At 35.3% G+C, this 17,284-nt stretch overlaps 1 protein-coding gene across 3 annotated transcripts in view; it reads left to right on the top strand.

The window, feature by feature from the left end:
- Nucleotides 1–16,429, top strand: part of LOC145680868 (TBC1 domain family member 19) — a 193,091-nt gene extending 176,662 nt beyond the window's left edge. For all 3 annotated transcript variants that reach the window (XM_081752006.1, XM_081752004.1, XM_081752005.1), the window contains exon 15: nucleotides 16,092–16,429. The gene's annotated coding sequence lies outside the window, so the exon portion shown is untranslated. The remainder of the gene's footprint in view (nucleotides 1–16,091) is intronic.
- Nucleotides 16,430–17,284: the final 855 nt, after the last annotated feature.

The raw sequence follows: 17,284 nt of genomic DNA on the forward strand, positions 1-17,284 counted from the left end.
TTGCTAAACAAGGGTGAACTCCAAAAATTGGCGAAACTAATGTTGACTGGTTTTCCTTCAAATTGGTAAATATGTTTGTTATTTTTAGATCCTAAATAGATTCTTGAATTCAATGCCATTTATACTCGTTAACAATAAAGTTGGTGTGGGTTAAAATACAACGTAGCATGTTTCATCTATTCGGGCATATTTAACAAATATGATAGACAATATTAGTATTGATGCATAGATGTAATTGCATAAAATGTGAACGAAGTAAAAATTACAATGAACTTATAACAATATTCAAAGTGAAACAAAACAAAAACAAATTGATATCACAAAAATAATCACGCAATAAAGAATTGATTACACTAAGGATTAATCTGAAACTTCAATATGATCTATATTAATCTTAGATAAAACTTCTGTAGGAACTAACTTTTCAACTAATTGCATCCATTTACTTTTGGTATGCTTTAACTGATGCTATAACTTTAGTTTGTCAATTTTTCGTAAACCCAAAAGTTTTACCAGTCTTTACATCCTTTAATTCGAAAACCTTAGGGTTAACTTGTTTAATACATAAATAAGGTCCAGCATATAAATCGCACTTATAAATTCTCTTCAATGACGCATCACTTTCGAGGATGTAACCTCACAAAAAACAGATCATTGATTTGAATTTTGGATCTACCTGTCTGTTGACGCTCGATCTTTTTGTTTCTCAGAAGGAATTATCGTGTTCTACGAAGATGTACCAACTGACAAGGTTTGAATAATCCAATTCACCATTCTCATTAAGTTCGACATTAAAATGCTGTTCCATGGTTTTTATTGAATCAGTTCCAGTATGAATATTCGCAGGAGCAACTCCCAAGGTATCGGAAACTGAATAATTTACAAAGTAATCTCCATGACGTACTTAATCCAGTCTGTGTGTTTATTCTTGCAACAGTGTCGAAATAACATACCAAGATTTCGATGAATATTCTCAACAATAGAACTATTTGGATGGTATGGAGTAACAAAATGTACTTTAATATTGGCATTATTCATCGCACGGATAAATACATTACTGCAAGATTGTCCACCATTATCGCACAAAATATGTGCAATTGGGCCACAATGTGATATGTACACATTCAAGATTCGATGTACAATTGCAGAAGAAGTTGCTTTTCGTAAAGGATACGCCACTAAATATCTTATAAAAACATCCATGACAGTCAAAAGAAAAGTATCACCAGTAGGTGTTCAAGAAAGAGGTCCGTACAAGTCGATAGAAATGAAAAAATAAGGTCTTTCCGGCATGATTGACATCATTAGTTTGTATGTAGATTGGAAATTATGCTTAATTCTCATACATTCCTCGCAATCATTAATATAACTCTTAATTTGCGTCCTCAGTGACTTCCAATAAAGGAATTTACTAATTAGTGAATATACCTTTTAGTATCCAAAATGACCAAAATTGTCATGATATGCTTTTAATATACAAGGCACCAACGTCAGGGGAAAGCAAATTTTTTCTATTTTTAAATTTGAAATCTCAATCAAAAGTACTTCATTAGACATTTGATACAGTGAAATCCAATTACGAGGACTACCACAATCCTGAGGGCAAGAAGTTAAATGATATATGATTTTGGAATAATGTTCATAATTCTTTTGGTGTTCTTTCAATTCATCTATGGATATTTTATCTATCTCATCCTGTAAAATTTTCAAGCCATTTATAGATAACACTCGGTGATTATCGTCTGGAAACAATCTTGACAACGTATCTACCGGAACATTACTTACATCTTTAATATATTGTACTTCAAAGTCAAAAGATTGAAGTTCCAGTGACCGCCGCAATAAACGACTGTTGTACCCTTGAACTTTCCTAAGATGTCATAAATAGCTATGGTCAGTCAAAACTATAAAATGAGAACCACTTACATATGGAGCAAACTTTTGGAGTGCAAAGCGTACCGCAAGTAATTCAATTTCGGTCGTCGTATACCCTTTCTCTGAACTTTTCAGTGTACGACTAAAACAATGTATGACTGCTGGTTCATCTACAGTAGGGTTAGGTTACCACAAAATACCTGAAATTCCAGACAACGATCGGTCGCATTGTATATAAAAAGGACGATCAAACCTATGGTGATTCAAAGGAATATTTTCCATAATACAAGCTTTCAGTTTGTAAAAACTCCTTTCTTGTAGAACACCCCATTGCCATGGAATTTCCTTTTTAATTATAGAAAATAAAGGCTGAGCTAATTCTGCAAACCGAGGTATGGATTTTCTTAACCAATTGTATAACCCAAAAACTTGTCGAGTTTCTTTCAAATTTGTTGGAGGTGGCAGATCCTTTATAGCTTGAATTTTTGATTCTCTGAAGCTTACTCCTTCAGCGTCTATTGTATACCTTAGAAATTGGATAGACTTCTTTAAAAAAAAATTGATTTTTCTAAATTAAGTTAGATCAGCGTTTCCCAAACGTTCCAAAACAATATCTAAATTTTTCAAATAGTCCTCTGGTGTTTTTCCCATAATTAAGTTATTATCTGCATAAAAAATTACGTTTGCTCGTGGATCTTGTCCTAACACTTTATTTAGACATGAAGCTAAAGCAGCACTTCCATTAATCAAGCCAAAGACTAGTCGGTTGTATTCATACAATTGTCCCTCAAATGAAAAAGCTGTAAATGGTCTAGAACTTTCCCCTAATAATATTTGGTTATACGCCATTACTAAGTCCAAGTTTCCAAATATAGTATGTCCCTACAAGGAACTAAGAACTTCTTCAACAGGAGGATATCTAACTTGTTTAATTTTATGTTTATTCAATTTTCTCAGATCTAGTACTATTCTCAGTCGTTTGCCATCCTTAGGTACAACATGTAAAGGATTTAAATGAACGCTCTGTGATGGCCTTATTATATCATCTTGAACATTTCACTAATTTGTTTTCTCACTTCCTCTCTAAATCTATATGGTATAATATACGCTTTCGTTACAAGAGGAGTTTCGGTATCCACGTCAATATCATACACAAAATTTTTACAACATCCAGGTCTTTTAGAAAATACGTTTCTATGATTATAAAGAATTCCCTTCAATTGGGATACGAAATTTCCATGCGCTTTATCAATAGCCTCTTCATTCCTATGTTCCTCGCTATCTGTTTTATCATCGCAATTACTTACACTTAAAACATTATGCATAAGGGCTTGACATTGGGAAGCGAAACTCACTAACAGGAATCAAATCTTGAATAATTTTATCATTAAGATTTCGTATAGAAAATGTCCTGTTCTCAAAATCCAAAACTAATTGCGTAAGAAAATCGAGGCCTATTAATATCTTTTCATTCAATTCCTTTATAACTAACATAAGAACTGAAATTCCGTAGTCTTGCATAGTAATTACGTCTTGTGTCTTTCCCATAACCCTTTCTTATGTTTACCTGTATAATCAATTAAAATTCTATTGTCTACTTTTTGCAGTCTAGGGTTAGAATATTCTTTTGAGTTCACACCAAAATGAATATGAAAGGAGTGATACAGAAGCGCCAGTGTCAATCAAAGCTTGAACGGGGATATTATTAATTTTAATAGGTATTTTAGCTGTACAAAGGGTTTTTAAGAAAACAAAATTATTATCGGGTAAACACATATCTTCTACATCATCATCAAACGTCCAATGGCAATTGCTTACAGGAATATACTGAAGCGTATTACTATAATTTAAAGTTTTAGGAATAGTTTCATTTACAGAAAAGCTAATCGCAGAATTTCCATATGAATTTAAAGCACTATATTGTTGATTGTTGTCATTTAAAGGATTTAAAGCAGTCCTTTATGTTTAAATCACTGTTTTTATATTCTTGCGAATAAATTGCTGCCGTGACTTTAACCCGTTCCGTCAGCCGGATCTAGTTTAAATTAGCATTGTCAAAAGATTCGATTAGGTTGCATTGAATGACACAATCTTGAGTAAATTCTTGTATGTTATTTACTTCACCCGTTCTTTGGCTTCTATTTTGAACATTTCTGCCACCTATGTAATTACTACGAAATCCTTGAGTTCTCGAGAATTTAGCTCGATAATTTACATTATTCCTAAAAGCTGTATGATTATTTCTGTTTCTTCTGAAATTAGATTCGGTCGTATTGCCAATACGAGAAAATCTAACATTACCTCTCGTATTATGATTACAATCTTCTCTAACATTGATATTTCGAACAGTAATATAGTTAGCTTGATTTCTGTTATTATTACCTTGCAATCTAGTCTGACTTTCATAATTTTGAACTATCATTATTAAGTTATTAAAATTCATACATTGCGAAGAGATCAATACTTGCTTTAGCCTAAACGATAATAATATTCTTATTGATGCGATAATACATGATTCCTGCTGATATGGATTGATCTGTTTCAAGTCATTATACGCAGAGATTACAAAATCTGTAAGGCTTATGTCCACTTTGGGATAAAAACGTCGGTTCCTATTTTGAGCATCTCGGTCTGCTAACATAAAATCGTTCTCGAAATTTGCTAACAGCGCATTTTTAAAATCGGAATAATTGCGCAGACTACCTCTGATTGCTTTGTACCATACCGAACAAGGTGGTAACAAAATATGCGGTAAGATTTTGAGGAAGTTAGCCTTATCTATTCTAATTAGTTTACACTCTTCCTCCAATTTCTTTTAAAAGGTGCTCGCTGGGATGTCCTCAGATCTACCGCTAAATTTAATGATCTTATTCCACTGAATTTCACGCGACTATTATTAGTACTAAAATACCTTAGATGTCGGGGTTTTACGTGTGTACGTTCCTGCGATGTGATCTTTCTTCGTCGTCAATATTTGAAATAGTATCTTCCCTTTCAGAGTAGACTTCTGATGAGTTGTTGTCTTCTTCACAGGGTCTTGACACATTTCTCCTATGTTCTTCATACATAACGTTGAGAGCAGGATCAGGATTACACTGGGCCGTATTGATTTTCTCTTTGATGGTATTAACCTCTTCTTGCAGTCTTCGAATTTGGTTTGAATGTTCGTTGACTTGCGTTTCGACTATATCATCAGTACTTCTCACCACTGCAAATCTATGAATAATTTGTTGTCCTATTGTCGGTTATTTCCAATTTGGTATTTATCTGCTGCGTTACTTGTTCCAATCTCGCATCCAATTTGGAATCCATCTGTTATGTCATAGAATTCATCTGCTGTCCTACTTGACGTAAAAGATTAATTACATCCGTTGAAGTCTCAATTGTTGGAATATCGACATCTTCAACTCCTGTATTGGAATTTATTTTAGGTCTTCGGTATATTTTTCTTTTTTGCGTAGTAGAAGATAATCCGTGATGTTAAATGAGATAGCTTACTATTACTTCTAACTAATCTCAAAGTTCCACGGTTTCGGCACCATATAAATATGTAACGTTATTTACTTTCTTTACGTTACATTCCCTGATTCGAAATGTATATTTATACAGTTCACGAGATTATCATGAATTAAACAACATAGTTATGCACTTTTGAATATATATATTCACTTTCAACATATATAGTGTTTGTCACATTAAAATATTATACATTCAGTCTATACAAGATGGCTCTTCCTTCTTTCTATCTTTCTACATTACCATAACAACGACATCAAACAGATAAACAAGTTGTCATAGCAACCAAATTAAGAAATAGCTCGATATGATACAAATATTTAAATTATTTCTTTATATTTTCTTCTTCTTCTTCTTAAGTGCTTGTGCCTTTAAAATGGCAGTTTTGCCCGCAAATATAAACATTACTTAAAAAGTACATACAAAAATAGACACTATCATTGTAAAAGCAGCTGCTACCTCATCGATAGTGATTCGCCTATTCGCCAGAACCATCTCTCGAGCTTGCTGATTGTTGTCATCTGTAGTGGAGGTTGATGGCCGTCCTGCTCCCTCTTCATGCGTTACACTTGTTTGACCACTTTTAAACTTCTCGAGCAACAAAAACACCGTTTTACGTGATAGTGCACTTCTCCCATATTGCGATGATGTCTGCCCTTTGACACCCTCCGACCAGAGGAATTAGATCACTGCTCGTTGTTCCTCTTTGGTGCAAACTTCTAATGGAGCAGCCATGATATATCTGTAACAGAAGGAAGAAAAATGGAGGAATTAAGATGACACTTTCACAGCATTACCACAAAGTATAACAGTAAAATATGCGAGGACAGAAGACAAAAGTGCGCAATGTAAGAATAATTGAGACAAAAGTGTAGAAAATTTTTGACTCATCCTCGTATATATATATATAGATATTCACTCGTAAAGTGTCTGCCTTCAGTAGCAATAATATAATAACACTGCTACTATCTATCAAACAAACACTCCTGACATCGACAACAACAATCTCAAATATTCTGACGACAAACAGCCTACCGTGAGGTTGTCTGAACTCCTGAGTATGGCTTATCAAGATCTATTACACTGTTTCATGTATGATACTGCCATATTGATGTAGGGCGTGAAAAAAAATCACTCTGTATTTGGAGAGTTCGTTGGTATCAACAAAGTTACAATATTTCTTTTAATTAAAGTTCCACACCATTGTCCCCCTTCTCAAGGAGCAAACACTAGATAACTTCGGCAACTATAATATGATCACACCGATACTCGCTATCGAATCCGCACTCCCGCTCTGAGAGAAAAAATAATCTCAAAGAGAATAAAGACCAAACGCTCGCCGTGACATTGTCTTCTGTCCTAAAACTTAATTAGTCCCCCTTCCTCCGTGGGTTGACAATCTCCCTTCTCCAAAACAGAAGACCGGGCAGATGCTCGCCCTGACCCTACCTGCTTCGCAAATAGCTTCACCCCCGAGGTCTTTCTCCATGGGTAGCCTCTCTGCTTTTCGAGCAATGAAAAATTAAAACAGTTACATATTTCATTCTGTAGCTATTTACCAAATAACGTTATTGCAATGCAGTGTATGCTATCTTCTTCCTTTTTCTTTCCTGTTCTTTAGATATGCACCACAATAAATTATAATATCATTTAAGCAGATAAATTATATTTGAATACAACACTATGCATAACGTTCATTGAACTCCCTTGTTCATGAAACCGGCCAGAGACGTGCTGCCACCACTTTCACCTACAGAGGTAAGGAGAAACTCCTACCTTTGTGTCTGCAGTTGGTTAAAGTTTGTTTGGTTAATAAAATGACTCACTGCAGACTGTGGTAGCAAACCACATACGGTACAGTCCGCAGCAAAAAACCTGCAACATAAACATGTAAGTATATTGTGAAACTACGCCTAACAGCGCAGGGAATCAACATAACGTTTTAAGTGGCACGAATCACGCCAGGAGAAACCTCGGCGTCCTCCCCTGCACACTTATTTTGGAGCAAAAGACTTCGTCGTTTCAAAATAAACTTACTTGCTCATGTTGAAGGATTTTTTGCTGCGGACTGTACAATGATAAAGTAGTTATTATGACAACCCATGACAATGCTTTATTAACAGGATATCATCATTTCTCGTGTTGGTAAACAGCTTTTCGTCTGCTTCTTCAAAACATGAGAACCCCTCTACGACAGAGCTATTCTTTTGAAGTAATCGAGTAAATCACTCAGGTGAAAGGAACCACGGTGATTAATGTAACAAAGAATTTTCGCACTAATTCCAAGAACATTACCCTGATATACGACAGCATTGGTAATATTTCCTAAAACTTAGTAAATCGTGCGTTCTGGAAAAACCAAGGATCGGTCGCCAGTTTCAGGGATTTCGTTGAAAATCTAAGCCACGAGACGCTCAACCAGCTGGAGACGCTAAATTCTTTTCAAAGGTGTGGAAGACTGTTTTATTCAACCTCAATATTTCGACTCTCGGTCTAACCGTAGGAAGATTATAAAACGGAAGTGACGTTCAACGAGACGTCTTACAGCGCGATGTTGCCACTTATTATGAGTGGAAGGCGGCCGATTTGAGAAAATATATAAGAGGAACATAAACCAAACAGCGCTAGAAGAAGAAGAACAGAAAGTGTAATTACCATACGTGATCTACTCCTGGAGGCAAGAAACACCCAAATCTTTACTGCATAAATTCTTTTCAAAGGTGTGGAAGACTGTTTTATTCAACCTCAATATTTCGACTCTCGGTCTAACCGTAGGAAGATTATAAAACGGAAGTGACGTTCAACGAGACGTCTTACAGCGCGATGTTGCCACTTATTATGAGTGGAAGGCGGCCGATTTGAGAAAATATATAAGAGGAACATAAACCAAACAGCGCTAGAAGAAGAAGAACAGAAAGTGTAATTACCATACGTGATCTACTCCTGGAGGCAAGAAACACCCAAATCTTTACTGCATAAATTCTTTTCAAAGGTGTGGAAGACTGTTTTATTCAACCTCAATATTTCGACTCTCGGTCTAACCGTAGGAAGATTATAAAACGGAAGTGACGTTCAACGAGACGTCTTACAGCGCGATGTTGCCACTTATTATGAGTGGAAGGCGGCCGATTTGAGAAAATATATAAGAGGAACATAAACCAAACAGCGCTAGAAGAAGAAGAACAGAAAGTGTAATTACCATACGTGATCTACTCCTGGAGGCAAGAAACACCCAAATCTTTACTGCATAAATTCTTTTCAAAGGTGTGGAAGACTGTTTTATTCAACCTCAATATTTCGACTCTCGGTCTAACCGTAGGAAGATTATAAAACGGAAGTGACGTTCAACGAGACGTCTTACAGCGCGATGTTGCCACTTATTATGAGTGGAAGGCGGCCGATTTGAGAAAATATATAAGAGGAACATAAACCAAACAGCGCTAGAAGAAGAAGAACAGAAAGTGTAATTACCATACGTGATCTACTCCTGGAGGCAAGAAACACCCAAATCTTTACTGCACACAAGTTCAGTAAGAGAGGGTTCGAAATGATAAGTGGGAAACGATGAACTTCATGTCCGGCTTCCTTTCCAATGCGGTCTATTCTGTAGGAGACTTCTATGTTAGAAGCAACTTTATTTAATATTTCTATTACTTCAAATTTGTTCCAATTTGAATCACATTCAACACCTTTATTTTTTAACCACTCTACAATTTCTTTTTTAGTACATGATTTCGTAGTGATTTTTCCGTCTTTTACTGAGTGTGTGGGGTCATTATCAATAACAATCACGGCATTTGGTATTACATTTGGGAGGTGTTTTTCTTAGAAATGTTGTTCGCATCTAATTCTCCGTGATAATCACCTGTTTTTGTGCCGTGAAAAACAAGGTCAGCTCCAGGAATTAACCCACTGTCAGTCATGGTATGAATCACTATTACTCTCCACCCTCCACCCCCCTTTCCAGAGGTGCCTTGAGCTGACAAACCCTCTCTCCAGCTTCACTGTCTGGTTTCGAAAATATGAATAAACCTTTAATAACATGGGTTTTTCACCAGTAGAAAGAGGTTTCTCTTTCTTTCTTTGCTTCTTATAACTGTGGAAATTTTCAGCCACTGTCTCCAAAAATAGCACTATAACAGTTAAACACAAAATTAACTAATAACAACACTAATAATAACACACAAATAACACACGAAATAACTATAACAAGAAAATAACAAAATAAAACAAAACAGAACAAACGCGCACTGAACTGTCACAGATTACAATGAATCAAAACTGTCATCCCGCTTCCGCCGACGTGGCAATAACTGAGTTCATGTTGCCAAACTTACCGTATCGTAAGAAGTTTAACTGATAAAGAATGAGTTTGCATATCGTAAACTGGGTATATTTTGGCCCTTTAAAGGCAACTTTGGCCCAAAGGAACAGAAAAATTTGAATTCTTTCTACATGATTATTACGGTTTCTATCTGTAAGAAGAGTTGTGGATCGAAGTATTACAACATTGAAAACACATGAAAACACATTGGATTTGTTTCCAGATGCTAGCAATTGTTAGCAAGTAAACATTTATCATATTTCAAGTTCCACAACTTTTGTTCATTGCATTAAAGTGACACATCCTGAATGCACAAGTAAGTAAAATATAAAAACATGTTCATTGGCGAATATTAATATGCTAACGCCTTAAATGTTTGTTCAATTACACACAAACTATTAAGCGTTTAATTGTGTAAGGTAACATTGACCCAATTTTGGGGAAAACGTTGGCCCATATTTTCTGTGTTGCTAATGCCACAATATTAAAGATGAAATGGTGTACAAATGGTGCGATGTAATAGCTTCTAAAAGAGGATATTATACAATGCCTGAATTGCAAGAATTTTCTTCCTAAAACTGAGCAGTATAGTACCGCTAAAGTACTCTACCGCAATGAAGAATATGGTGCTCTTATTTTCGGATATTAAGTATTCATTCGCTTAGATGATTTCGTATTCACCCAAGTAGAATACAGATATTTTCATCAGACGACATTTCTCGTTCTACTGAAATTGAGTAAAAAACATTGATAATTTCACCAATGTATTTACTATACTCTGGTCTTCTCTTCTGCTACTTAAATACAGTGCTACAATAATACTTTCGTGTATTAATTAGTCATTTTGGCAAATGGGCTAAAGTTACCCCTATCATGAAAAATCTTGCATGGCATCAAAAAATTAGAACTATAATCATCATTCTTGGTCACACTGAGTGTTTACTGCTTTTTAACAAGGAGAAATATCATTAAATTACCTCCCTAATCTTAGGAGATGTTAGAATGGGAATTTTGAAAATTTAAAAAAAAAAAAAAAAAAAAAAAAAAGGGCCAAAGTATACCCAGTTTACGGTACCTCTATTGTTATTATGTAACAGTCTGTCTTACTTTCTTTGTGTATCTACTGCAAAGGTAGCTACATTTTACAAGTGTTCCGATTCACTGATATTTGAGTGAGTAAATCTGGCAATCTTACTTGTGTCATGCTTCTCCTTCTATCGTCGGCTACAGTTAGGATTTCAAATACTTACATTAATATACTAGCTGAACGTACCAGCTACGCTGGACACACGAACAATTATAAGCTACCGCGCAAGTTAACACTAAAGTTTATTTTTACCACAATCTTCAATAACATTTTAAATTGTCACTAACCGAATTCACCAAAACAGTTTTTGTTTTTAAACCGGTTCGATTTTCTGCTAAAAAACGGTTCGTTTTTCTATTAAAAATCGGCTTAAGTTACAAACGCGACAGTTCTTAAATTTGAATCAATTTTCTCTGAAAATTAGAACTGTTTTATAATCTTCCCGGTTTTTTAAAAATCTGTCGGTTCTTTCGAAAACTGAAAAACCGTTATTTCTTTTCGCACTAGTAGTATGGAATACCACATAGGATAGTGGGTGTTCCGGAAACCCTCCCCCGTAAACATCGTTTTAGGCTTTTTTTTCAATTACGAATTTTAGCCTTTATATTCCCCCATCACTTCAATGACTTGTTTAAGCAAATTTTGTTTTGCTTAAAGACTTTCAATAGAGAAAGGGTAAGCGCATTTAAACAAGTTTTACATCATAAATATCAATAAAATACACCAAAAAATACAGTGTATTAAAAATAAGAATAGCATAGGCTATTGACTTTGACAATTTTAAATTTGGCTAGGTACAACTTTGACAAAAATAATAATGCAGGATTAAAAGAAAAAAAAACTTTCTGAGGGTGTATAGCCACGGATCCTTCCTGGCCACACTACTGCTACAAAAATTAACATAGTTTAAATTGTTGTTATACTACACCTTTCGTAAAACTCTCGTGATGAGGAGGGAATCTCATAAATTTTGCATGAAATTAAGAAAAATCAGGGCATAAATAAATTTACAAAACAATCCGAGTAAATTTTGAGATGAGACGAGAACTAATCCTTCGATAATCAAAACGAGAACTAAGTCTTCCATAATCGAGACGAGACGATAAAACCTTATTGGACAGATTGGAGATGGTCACTATTCAACTGGCGACCCCGAAAACTATGAGTTCTACACTAATTTTAGTGAGTTTGGACATTTTAATTTTCATACCCACCATGTGGATGGGGGCTAAGCTTAGACTAGAACAGCTTCGGGAGAGTTACTATCCATGTCAGTGACCACCAAACTACGGATTCGACACCAATATCAATCGTTTTCGATTATTTTTACATATCAACCCACTACCAACTCGTCATATACTAAAAGCCCGCCCTCCTACTAAAAAGTGAATCAGTACGTACTCTAGGAACTGTTACTTATGGGGATGTTCAAAATAAAAGGGGTGTATTCACAAAGCAATGTATTCTGTAACTCAACTATTAGTGATAATAAACTGGTTTAATGGTCTCCTCTCTTTCAACCTTCATTTGTACGTATCAATTTGCTTTAAAAAAAAAAAAATACACGCTGTATTATTTATCGGAAGGGACTGCGGCGCCCAGAAGAGAAGGATTAAGCATGTCTATTTTGTTAATTGTCATGATCAAAACTCCGAAACAATGAAATTTTACAAAACCAGACATGAGAATATGTTTACTTCGTATTTTGAAAAGAAACAAATAAATCAGCAAACCTAACTTTAAAAAAAAATAAATAAATAAATAAATAAAAAATGATCCAGTAAACATATGATACTGATTCATATAATTGGATTTGAAGATAGAATTGGGTTCCTTTTCTATCAAGGGTGTGTGTAAGAAAATTGAGTGTTAGGAGGGTCTGGAATCAGAAGGGAATTATAAAAAACGCTAAAATTCAGACTCCTCCTACTCCTCCTTGGTATACTATTATAATCAATGTGATATGATAGCATCTCAGTTGGGATTGGGGTCTAATATAAACCGAAAATCTTTTCATTCTGCTTTGCCGTTTGACCATACATAAAATTGGATAAAGGGACATTAGTCTTTCATCCTTTCTAACAGAAAAGTGCACTTTTTGTACTGGCTACACTGGTTTGACGTGTTTGACGTTCTTCCGTTTTATAATCTTCATAGGGTGAAACAGAGAGGAAGAGTTCTGCTAAAAGTTATATGATATTCGAGACAATGGCATCTAGCAGAGTGGGCTGGTAGAGAAACCAACCACCTTTCCTTTTTCTTGCTGCAGCTCAAGTAGGTTAGCATATAGAATTACTCTTCTATTACAGATACAAACTAGCCATCTGTTGAATACATAGCTAGCAACAGTTGAATGCAGGTGAATGATACAGAAAGCTGCCTCCAGGAAAAAAAAAAAAAAAACTTTCTGTTCTAGCTCTCTTTAGATTCCAAGTTCCATCGTGGATTCAGTATTAAAATGTTAGTTTTTTTCAAATTGCTAATTAAAATTGCCATTAATGTCCGTAATGATGGCTAACGTTATTAGTTCCACCTATGACTTCCATTAAAAATTGTAAAATATATTTAAATGCACTAATAGCATGTCAAAATTATACCAATAAATTACCACACATGTTATTTACTTCTACACATTATTATACTAATACTGTCGAATGTCACTGTGTGATATATTAACTAATCCCTAAATTATTTAATATATCAATTAATTAATAAAATCACAAAAGTTCACTGAATAACATTTACATTTTGATAGGTAACTGTGCACTCATCTGCATATCAATATGCAGATGAACAAGAGGCAACTTTGCTGTTCACAGTTAGTAGTTCGTATGAGTAGGCAAATACAAGGAATTAAACGTAAGTCAATCTATGAATAACTAACAAAGAAAAGCACGTTGCTGTGGGACTATGAATCTCCGATATGTCATATGCCGAACTGATATGTCATTGGCTTTCGATGACGCAGATAAACGATCGAAAAAGGGAGACGTAAACGTGCAGATAAAGAGTGACACGGTAGCGTTTTGCTGAACTGTCAAAGGCCTGTTCACATTTTTACGAATATGCAGACTTACTTTTGAATTGAAAGAGGAGAATGTTACTTGATAGTAAGTATTTTGAGAGAGCATAACATACTGTAGACATATTGAGGGTGCCACTCCAATATGAAACCAATTGCCAGCCATTTCATCGTGCCAGACATAAAAAAAAAAAAAAAAAAAAAAAAAAAAAAAAAAGAGGGAACAGATAGATAGATTAGAGATTTTTTTCTCGTGCCTAAACATTTTTGTCCCTTAAAGGAAATGCTGCTTACTTTGCATTTCTTTGGTATTGAGAAAAGTATATTTATTTGAGTATTCTTCAAATTATTGTGAATTAGTTTCCAACGGGGTCTTCAAAATTATATGTAATGAGTTTTGCGTTACTTAAAATATGACAGACTCAAACCGAAATTATAATTTGTGTTTTTCGAAGTTTCTTTGTAATCATTCTCGTATGCTTGTACGTAAATATCATCTTTACTTAGGTATACGTTCTGAAGTGCATTTATAAATAACCACTGATACACATCTGAATACTTTTGTAGTTTCTCTGTTTTTTTATAATAGTGCCACTAGTTACGGGTAACTCTGTGAACTTTTATGTGTGTGTAAATTAAAAGTGGAGCTTTGCGTATTTACTATAACAAGATTTGCTTCTATTGTATAATAATGCTGTATGCTATTTGCTTATTGTATATGTGTAAATTTTAGAAACTGGTCGCACTTCAAAACAGTGTTGCGATTTTTGTATTTTCTAAACTTCTGGTAATTCATACAGTAAAGTATTGTTTTCAACAAGTTGCAGTACATATGAATATTGCCATATTATTTTGTATATACGACGAAAAGTTGAAAAGTCTTTTCGCCTATGGATTTACTGCCAGTTTACAAACCATAAACGAAAAACAAAATATACACATTGTTCTATGCACCTTTGTCTATTTTTCCACATAATCACCACATCTGTTGAGGCACTTGTCTCACCGTAACACAAGTTTCTTGATGCTCCTGCTTAGAAAGTGAGCGGCTGATCACGGAACGAACAACTTTCTGCGCTTTGGTGTCGTTTGTGAACCTCTGTTCTGCCACGAACTTCTTCAAGGGACGGAAAATATAGTAATCACTAGGGGCAAAATCTGGACTGTAAGATGCTCCATAATCCTCCACCCCCAAGAGTGAAGTTTGGCAATTGTTTTGTTCACCACGTGTTGTTTTGCGTTCCCACGTAGAAAACCACATTGTCAACATCCCGACTACCCTGACACTTTTTTTTTTCCAAAAGGCTGCTCGCAGATGAGAAAGTGTGCGACAGTAGCGTTCCAAGTAACTGTGAGAATTAGTGTACTGGTCAATGGTATTATTCGGAGTTTCTTCGTTATTGGCGACCTGTGGTGTTCCCACACCATACTCCGCTGGTTTGATTCGGGAGTATAATGCAGTATCCACGTTTCGTTGCCGGTGACAATGAGGTTCAGGAAACAGTTGCCCTCGTCTATGTAACGCTGGAAATGGCTCAGTGATATGATCATTCGCTTGCTCTTGTTGAAGTTTAGGAACCCACTGACTTGACACCTTGCGGTGTCCCAACTAGATTTTTACGTCACATGATTACGCACAGAGACTAAAGAAGGCTGTTCCAACGAATCGTGGAAAATGTTATAAACATTACCATAGGAAATGTCAAGTTCGCTGGCAATGTCTTTGAGAAGAACGCGTCGATCCGCTTTCACCATTTCGTCAATACATGTAATGTCCGGTGTCAGTTAGTGGGGAACAAGATCGACCCGATCACTCATTGTCCTGGACATTGTCCCGCCCATTTTCAAACTCGTTGTACCACCATTTCACACTTCGCACTGCTAAACATTTGTCCTTATACACCGACTCCATTTCTCTGGGAATATCTGTGCTTCCCTTGCCCCATAGAAAACTAATAACACTTCGCTGCTCATATAGCGTGAATGTCCTGAGCTCTGCGACCATCTTTGGCAACTGATAACAGCACCATACGGTGGAATAAATTGGAAGATACACTGGGACCGAGCCAAGAAAAGCCTACCGCATCGCTCGTGTATCGTGATTATGTAATAAGATATATTACGCGCTCAAAAATAAATAGGTACAAAGACTTTTCGATTGTTTCTCGTATTTGATAACTACATAAATCATAGTTTAAATTTGATATGTTAAATAAATGCACATATACATATGCATTGAAACTGTATTGTTATTAAATGCTTTGCAGGTATTCAAAACTCAGGATTTAAGAGTACAGATTTTTTGTCCATATAATGAAAATTGGAGATGGCTAGAAACTGGCGTATTTATTTGATTATTCTTCAAATTATTGTAAATTAGTTTCCAACAAAAATTTTAAACTATATATAATGAATACCGTTGTTACTTGGAATATGATAGGCTTAAATCTAAGTTATAATTTTCATTAGCGACTGTTTTTGTGTATTAACTTTGTGTGTAAAAGGCTTTCCCACGTCTTAGAAATTTTCATTATTGTATCAGAAATAAATGTTAAAATAATGTAAAAACATTTTCTGTAAATAAAATAGAAGATTGGTTTGATAATTGTTATTTTATTGTGAACTTCCTGAAATGTCGATTCTTTGCGCTGGAAGCACAAGTTTATGGAAAATACTTGAAAGTGCCTTTCCTCCTTTTCCCTTAGGATACGCATTTTAATGAAATTAACCTAAATAAGTCCAGCTTGGTCCGAGTGAAGTTCCGAAATTCATTTCAAACGGTTGAGTATTTTGCCGTGATAAGATAAACAATGTCGTATATATTATAGAAATTGCTCCTTTCCTGAGAAGCGATTCGAAAACGCTGGGGTATGTGTTCATTTGTTTTTAATAAATAGTCTATATACCAAGTTTCATCTCCCTACCATGAGGGGCTTGTGAGACACTATATTTTCGGCATGTATTTTAAACACCCTTCTCTTAGGATACGTATTTTAATAAAAGTGACCCGACTCGAGAATAGCTTTATGTTCAAAAATTCATTCAAACCTTTCAGCTGTTTCATCATGATAATGGGACAAATTACGTCTATTTGAATGTGGAAATATAAATGTTAGCAATTACCCCTTTCTTCTTTAAAAGTGGAATTACCGAAAATGCAAGGCACCTGTCCGTAAGTGACCGGGGAAATTTAAGGGCCGTTACTTCGCAACACAAAGTGATCAAAAAACTTAATAGTGAGGATTATCTCTCTACTATCATATTGCCTTTCATCGGCCGCGCCTCCGGGAAACTCAGCAAATTACTTGCCAGACATGGTATAAGAATTCTTCATAAACCTCCAACCGACATCAGATCATTACTCAAACCAGTGAAAGACTACCTTAACCTGCACACCCCTGATGTTTACCGTGTACCATGTGAATGGCAGAGCATACATAGGACAGAGTGGACGTGCACT

The sequence above is a fragment of the Thermobia domestica genome, chromosome 3 (genome assembly GCF_964235325.1).
Source record: "Thermobia domestica chromosome 3, izTheDome1.hap1.1, whole genome shotgun sequence".
NCBI classification, from domain to species: domain Eukaryota; kingdom Metazoa; phylum Arthropoda; class Insecta; order Zygentoma; family Lepismatidae; genus Thermobia; species Thermobia domestica.